An 8,646-nucleotide genomic window follows, 5' to 3' on the forward strand; every position below is an offset into this window, starting at 1 on the left:
CCCCAACCTCCAAGAACCCAGAGGAAGCAGGGATCCCAGGCGCTCTAACTCAGGCAGTATCTTAGGTAAGCAGACAGCAGGGCCCGCCCTAAAAAGGGAGTAACTGGGATCCACAAGGACCCGGGAAGTCACTCCCGGCCCAGAACACTGGTTCCTTCCAGTCTGGGCCAGAGCACTGAGCAGATCTTGGGTGGCAGCTCTGCCCCCAACCTCCAAGAACCCAGAGGAAGCAGGGATCCCAAGTGCTCTAACTTGGACAGTGTCTTAGAAACTAGTTCTCAGATCTGAGGCCTGGATCAGACCTCTGCCAGGTCTGCTGTTGTGTGGACCCCGGATTCCACCTGAGACATACTGGAAGGTCCACTCAACCCAGAGCCACAGAGGAACAACTGAACTCAGAGCGTCAGACAACATATCCTGAGATATTCTAGAGGAGACACTGCACCCAGAACAACAGACACCTAGCTGGACTACTTCCTTGGAGGCACCATATCCTGAGGCATCCTAGAGATACCACTGTAATCAGTGCAGCTGGAAAAGATCCCAGAGACATCTGGACCCCTAGGAGATCAGACACAAGCTAGATAACTGGAAAGACAGGCTTCAGTCAGAGACAGCAAGTACAGGCACACTAGAGTTAACCAGATGGCAAAAGGCAAGAGCAAGAATGTAAGCAACAGAAACCAAAGTTACATGGCATCATCAGAACCCAGCTCCCCCATCAGAGCAAGCCCTGAACACCCCATCACACCAGAAAAGCAGGAATCAGAATTAAAATCACTTCTCATGATGATGATAGAGGGCTTTAAGAAAGACATAAATAACACTCTCAAAGAACTTAAGGAGAGCACTGGTAGACAGATAGAAACCCTTAAAGAGGAAACACAAAAATCCCTTAAGGAATTGCAAGAATTGAATGCAACCAAACGGGAAAAGGAATTAAACAGAACCATGCAGGATCTAAAAATGGAAGTAGAAACAATAAAGAAATCACAAAGGGAGACTACCCTGGAGATAGAAAACCTAAAAAGATCAGGAGTCATAGACACAAGTATCACCAACAGAATACAAGAGATGGAAGAGAGAATCTCATGTGCAGAAGATACCATGGAAAACATTGACACAACTGTCAAAGGGTCTAAACCACCAGCCTGGGAACACATAAGGAGGGACCCAAGACTCCAGAGGTATATGTAGGGAAGGATGGCCTTGTCGGACATAGGTGGGAGAGGAGTTTCTTGGTCCCACAAAAAAAAAAAATGAACACACGGGGGGGGGGATGTGAGGGCAGGGAGGGGATAATGAGGGGGGGTAGGTATGTAAATACTACAACCAATTTTAACAAGAGGGAAAAAAAAGTCGTCAGAACCAACATCTTTAAAAAAAAATGTCAGCCCCCTGGGGGTGGGAAATTTTTTTTTCCTTGATACTAAAACTTGTTCTGAGAATTGTATATTGCAGAATACACAGCCTTGGTGTATCTACTCATCAAGCATACTGAGCAGACCTGCCCAAACCTCTGATGTCCTGGAATTCCATCTGGATTCAGTGAAGATACAGCATCAGAGGCTTATCAATTTACTCTTCCCCCCAACCCCTCTTCTAAAATCTCAACGCCCTTAATCAGCTTGAAGAAGTTAAAGAAGAGTCAACACCCCTATTCCCTGAGCTTGGGGACTAATGTGGTTAATAATGGTCTGTCTTTCTAGAAAAAGTAGTGGTTTTGTTGGAACAGGGAAGACTAGCTAGGACTTATTGCATAGCCATAACCTATTGGTAGAAATCTGTATAATTATTATCAAGATGAAGTTATAATTTCTTAAATGGTACAAAATTTACTTTGATTTCAAATTTAAGGTTTTCATTGGTATGAGTCTCTTATTAATATAAAAATGAGATGAATATTGATACTCTCATGGGCATAGTGCCTGTATAACACATTTAGAAATACAAGGCCTAGACCCAGTCCTTCTTTAACTTTTTTAACTGATTTGGGACAGTTAACCTATGAGTTAAGGGACTATAGAAAATTCATGGTTTTGAGTTTATTGTTAGGGTGTTTTCCATATTTTATTTAGAAATAGCTGAGAGGAGTGAACAGACAACAGTCCAGGTTACCTTACATGGATAGTTGGTTTTTAAAACATCAGAAGTCCATAGAACTGACACTACAAATATTTATATATTAATGTTCATTTTGATTAGAGACCTGTCTGCTCCTGACAGCTTCCTATTGTAGATTCTAAGAAGAAATTGAGCATCCTTGGAGATACTCCAGTTGTGTGGTGACAGCCACTAGGCAAGAATTGCCTCTCTCCATCTACAGACAAATTACTGTCCAGAAAAGGACACACTTGCGGAATAGTCGACTGATTATATCTGCCTAGACAGAGTAATCAGCCCTTAATAATCCTGCATCACTAAGGTCTGTCAGATGATTCTGGGCCAGAAGGCTGAAGATTGGATGCTCCAACGTTCGGTAGTATAGGGGCTTTTCAGGTGTTCAGCGGTCTCTATAAATTGGCTAAGTTTTAGAAGCTATGCTTAGTGCTTCCCATAACTTCAGCTAACTCAGTCATTCTGGATTTCTGATGGGGTTGAAGACCTATAGTCTCATAGCCAATCCTGGCTATTTACTTTGAGAGAAAAGATCTGAGTAGATGGTTTTCAGCTGACATTCATTCTAAAGCCAAAAAGCCAGGATCAAAAGTAAGTGTTTTAGTTAGAAGAGATGACAGAGGTTCTGGTTAGTCAACAGAATGATGGACTGGGTATTAGGACTATCTTGTACCTCACTGGTACAATTAGGAATAAGTATGCTCTAATTGTATTTTGAGAGAAAAGTTCTACTTTAATAGGAAGAGTGATATGTAGGAGGAGCTAAATGGGAAGGATACTGAGAGGAAGACATAGAACAAGGAGAGAAGATGAAGAAGAGAAGCTAGGTGATGAGAGAGAGAGAAAGAGAGAGGGGGCATGGAGGCAGATGTTCACAGGTCTCCACCAGTCAAAGATAGTTTTTATATCTAGGTTGGGTATTGGGTTACGCTTCTGACTGAGCATTACCAAACTTATAAATCCTTTGATTAACATTTTTAAAAAATCGTATAAAAGCAAAAAGGAAAGGGGGGGCATGGGACAGGGGTTTTCTAGGGAGGGGAAATGTGGAAAGGGGGTGGCATCTTAAATGTAAATAAAATATATAAAAAAAAAAAAAAAAAAAAAAAGACACCAGGCAGTGGTGTGTGTAGGGAGAAGGAAGGAAAAAGACAGGCTCGGGGAACTGACTTGTGTAACTCCCCACTTCAAGTCCTCCAGACCCTGTACCCTTCTCACCCCTGTTCATGGTCAGGTTTTACTTTTATAAGGGCGCAGACCACACAAACATTTTGGGTCCTTGGATTTGTCCTATAGCTATGGTGAATCTGTGTACACTTTTAAATGACTTCTCTTCCAGTTTCTCCCAAGAAAACACACAAGCCTCTGAAGTCACACATATTTAATAAGTTATTTTTTTTTCATAAAGACATCTCATCTCGGAGTGATGAACATTTTAGTCTGCCTCTAGTCAAAGATACAAAGATATCTCTACTCAGAAAATATTATGAAAACCAAAAGCCAAAGATATGTAAAGGCAGCATGGGGATGGACTATGTTGCCAGGGTGCCCACTGATGCAAAAACAGATAGGGAGCCACACCATGTTATTAATAAAGCTGATGCCTTTGGTTGACTGGCCAACTATGGCCGCTTTGAAAGTCATTAAACTTCAGGCCAGGCTGAAGATCTATTATGAGATCTTGCTGCTTGATAGTCTGGATGGTGACATTCTTACATAGCACTCGATACTATCGTGCCCAGCCACTGGGTAAATTTCCATCAACCAAGGTTCTGAGAGAGGCTGAAACCGAGTTTAATATAATTCAACTATGACAAGAGGCAAACAAGAGAGCAGCAGAGAGCTAAAGCTTTTCTTACAGATCATTATATATAATTGATATTGAAGAATTGCTCATAAGTCTTGGTGTCAGAGCAACAGGGAACATAGTAAATAAGAATAAATTGTGGGGGGTATACAAGACCTTTTTGAGAGAGAGAGAGAGAGAGAGAGAGAGAGAGAGAGAGAGAGAGAGAGAGAGAATTGCAAAGCCTTGTTAAAAGACTCAAATATATGCCCTTATTCTGAGCACTGGGAGTTAGAAGTAGGAGAATCAGAAGTTCAGGTCATCCTTGGCTGCAAAGTAAGTTTGAGGCCAGACTAGCATACATGGGACTCTTTCTAAAAATAAAATATAACAATTTTTAAAAGGCTTGTATATGCAGAAATGATAATATTCATGAATAGAAAACCTCAATACCACAAAAATATTTATTTTGTCTAGTTGAATCCAACGTAACTCCAGAACACTACAAAAAGATGATTTAGTATAAGTATCTGAGAATCCAGGAAGACAATGTTGGTTTCCATGGAAGCATGGATGATATCATCACCATCATCATTCCCATCATCATCATTGTGGCTAATATTAACTGACCACTGATGATGAAGAAATAGCTCAGTTGGTATAGTGCTTGTTGCTCAAGCACAAGGACTTGAGTTCAATTGACATAAAAACCATACACTTGTAATCTTGAAGTTGGAGATTATAGGAGAAGATCCCACAGCTTGCTAAACAGACAGCCTATGAGAATCAGTGATTTCCAGACCAGTTTAAAACTGCAGGATGAACAGCTCCTGAGGTTCATAAAGCATATATCCCTCCTCCCACACATACACACTGCAACATACACATGCACACAAATTTACCACCCAAGGGGCACAGTAACTCACATAGTCCCCTATATAATTCTATGAATCCAGGAGAATTACAGCACCTTCCACAGTGAAGTTCTCAGCCAATGCACGACAAGGTCACTGGAGCCCAGATCATCTATTTCAAAATTCATGTTCTTACTGTGATACCAGGCATGGGGTTCAGTACTTTCCATATATTCAGTTTTGGAAAATTATGATGCCAGCATTATCTGTCCCAGTTCTCTGGATCAACCTTTTGTTTCTTTTCAAGGACATCCACAGGCTGCTGCCACTACAGGTGTCTCTGCAACACCCTTGCCCCATGCTCCTGAACAATGGCTGTCTACATGGACCCTGAAGTCTGCCTGGTTCTTAAATCATATGTGTAGGGCCTCAGTGTCCCTGAATACTGTTCCACTTCATGTGGAGACACAAGCTCACACTGCAGGTTTCCTGAGACATCCCCAAAGGCTGAGCAATGGAACCTGAGAGGCATTACTAGCTGATCGGGTCAGCCTCTACTATTCAGAGACATAACGATCCAAGTCCAGTTCTTACCCACCTCCATGAATGGTAGTAAGGTGTGGTTTTCTATTATAAACTCTCAGATAACTGCCCCATTGAACAACTTCACAGAATCAAAACATGCGTTTCGCAGTCTGCATGGTCCTTTTAACCATTACCTGTCAAAAGCTCTGGGTGTGAGCTTCTCAGACAATGCCTTAACATTTCTTCTTCTTCTTCTTCTTCTTCTTCTTCTTCTTCTTCTTCTTCTTCTTCTTCTTCTTCTTCTTCTTCTTCTTCTTCTTCTTCTTCTTCTTCTTCTTCGTCTTCCTCTTCCTCTTCCTCTTCCTCTTCCTCTTCCTCTTCCTCCTCCTCTTCCTCCTCCTCCTCCTCCTCTTTTCTTCTCCTCTTCCTCCTCCTCCTTCTCTTCCTTCTCCCCCCTTTTTTATGCTTAGGAATGGAACTATCTCAATTTCACAAGTATTCACTCAAAACTGAGTCACATGCACTGGTGCATGCATGTAAACACTCAAGCAGCAAACTCCAGTGGAAGGGAAAAGAAGGGAAGGAAAGGGAAGGGGAAGGGAGGGGAGGGGAGGGGAGGGGAGGGGAGGGGAGGGGAGGGGAGGGGAGGGGAGGGAAGGGAAGGGAAGGGAAGGGAAGGGAAGGGAAGGGAAGGGAAGGGAAGGGAAGGGAAGGGAAGGGGCATCTTTGTTGCCACTCATCACCTTTGATGATGCTCAATATCGACTGTAAACTTCCCCTGACATACTTTTCTTCTGTAGTCTATGTAAAATTAAGTAATTATCTCTATGTGGAATCCACTGGGCAAGCTCCTCAATGGTTTGGTGATACTTACATTTAATGTAAGCAGGGAATGTCCACAACCTGATTTACCTCAAGCATACTCCACCTACCAAATATCCTCTGCCTAGTTGCCATCTAACCTAGGCAAATGGTCTATCTCTGGGTTCTAAATTCTGGATTCAACAGCATTATGGTGCCCATAGAGGTGGATAATATTATCTCAAGGTTCTCTAAAAGATAATGCACATAAGTAAGAAACAAATGAATGCTGTTACTTGTAGCCAGAACAGACATTAGATGAAATCAAATTAAATTAAACAAGATGCTAAAATTTTCAATTAGTGAGGATTGTGCCTTTAAAGCTTCTAGGAGTCACCAAAATCCTGTGTGTGTCATATGAAGATATAAAATAAACAGAAGGGAGATACACTGTCTTGTAAACAGAAGACTAGAGGACAACATCAACAACAATAACACCTCTCAGGCAGACTTAAGTCTTCCACTGCAGCTGGAGCTAGGAGCAACACTCCACTATGGCTGTCAACTCCATGCCCCTCTGTGCTGGATGCGTGAATTCACTCTGGCCTTCTGGTTGCAGAAAGACTGCCATCAGCTTCTTTCCATCCACTGTGTCAGGAGCACAATGTGTCAGGAGAAAGATGTGTCTCTGGTAGCTATTTAGGTAGGGGCCTGGGTCCTACAGAGCCAAGTGAAGATGAACCACACTGCAATTGATACAGGGCATAGCATATGCATTAGCAAGGTTAATAATAATAATTTATACTTTTAATAATTTGTAATACCTGGAAATATTACCAAGTAGAAGGACAATGTAGCTGGAGAGGGGGCTGGCTGTCACGTGACATAATCCAGTAATGCCTGCTGTGAGTATTCTTCTGCTCTGGTCTTCTATCATCTCACTTCTGCAGATGCCTCCTCACTGTGTGATTTTAGGGAAATCTCTTAACTTAGCCCTGGAGGCTGTGTTGTCTCTTTCCTACATTCCCCAGGGATCATATCCACATGTCTCAACCAAATGCATGGATATGAAGCACTCCCTAAACACCCAGCTCAGTGAATTCTGCTGGGAGAAGAAAGAGAAGAAGAGAACCCTGAGATCAGACCCCCACTCTCAAAGGAGCTTATTACCTAGTTGGATAGAGGAAGAAATACCCTGGTTACGCAGATTCTATGCATACTGCAAGTTCATAAAAGGCAAAGTTGGTGTTGTAATAATAGTCCAAGTGAACAAGGTGAAATTTACCTTGTGCTCTACAGTTAGGACTGAGGACACTGGGAAAAACACTGAAGGTTTTTAACTAAAGGGGATGTTATACTTACAGTATCTACAGCAAACACTTAACCAGCATTATGGATGGTTGAGCCAGAACAAGGAAAGATGAGGAGGCCAAGTCCTAGCTTAGGGTCTTAATTGGTTTTTTGTTGCCACAACAAGCACATGACCAAAAGCAACTTTCGAGGAGCGAGGAGGGTTGTTTCAGTTTCACATCACAGGCCATCATTAAAGGAAGTCAGGGCAGGAACTCAAGGCAGGAACTGAGCAGAGCTCATGGATGGGGGCTGCTTACTGGCCTGTTCCCTATACTTGCTCAGCCTGCTTTTAAAAAAAAAAATAAAATAAAATAAAAATAACTCAGGGCCAAGTGCCCAGGGGCAGCACAGTCTACAATGGGCTAGACCCTCCCACATCAACTGTTTAAAAAAATGGTCCCACAGCCTTGCTCACAGGCCAATTTGATGGGGGCAAGTTCCTTCTTACCAAATGAGTCTAGACTATGTCAAGTTGACAAAATAAGTAAATAAATAATAACCAAGACACTCGGGGGTCCCTTGCAATAGCTTACATGTGGAGTTACAGGTTTTAGATCTGAGGCATCAGTGAAAATGCAAAGATGGGCATGAAAAATGGGCATGCTAGAGGAGATGTGGCAGAACAGACGTGGTAGGCAAGGTGTCAACCATGAGTCTAGGCTGAGGTATAATGTCTAAAGGAAAAAGGGAGCCGGGCATGGCGCCACATGCCGATCATCCCAGCACTCAGGAGCCTGAGGCGGGAGGATCACAAGTTTGAAGCCAGGCTGGGCTATATATCATGAGAGTCTCAAGAGACAAACAAATTAAAAGTGAAAAGACCAGAGGAAGGATTGCTGATTGTGGGGTCAGAGCAAGCAAGGGAGGGATGGAAAGCAGATGAAGAAGTAAGATGTTTTATACAACATGTGTTCTTGATAACCAGGGATAGGTGGAAATCTTCAAACAACAGGTGGTCCAGTTCGACAGGACAGAGATTAGGCCCATGAATCACTCTGGGTCCCACCACTGCCTGAAGGGCTCTTTGTATCATTAGCTACCTAACTCTAGTCACCTTAGTCTTGCCAGGGGGGTTGCCCAGGCCTCCCCATAGGTACCTATGTTTTTTTTTAATTTCAGTCATACTACATATAGTAAACATGACTTGTGCACCACACAACTCGTTCATCATCGTAAGGCTGCTTTATGGTTTTCAATCTCTACACATTT

Source organism: Arvicanthis niloticus, chromosome 3 (genome assembly GCF_011762505.2).
Source record: "Arvicanthis niloticus isolate mArvNil1 chromosome 3, mArvNil1.pat.X, whole genome shotgun sequence".
NCBI lineage: Eukaryota > Metazoa > Chordata > Mammalia > Rodentia > Muridae > Arvicanthis > Arvicanthis niloticus.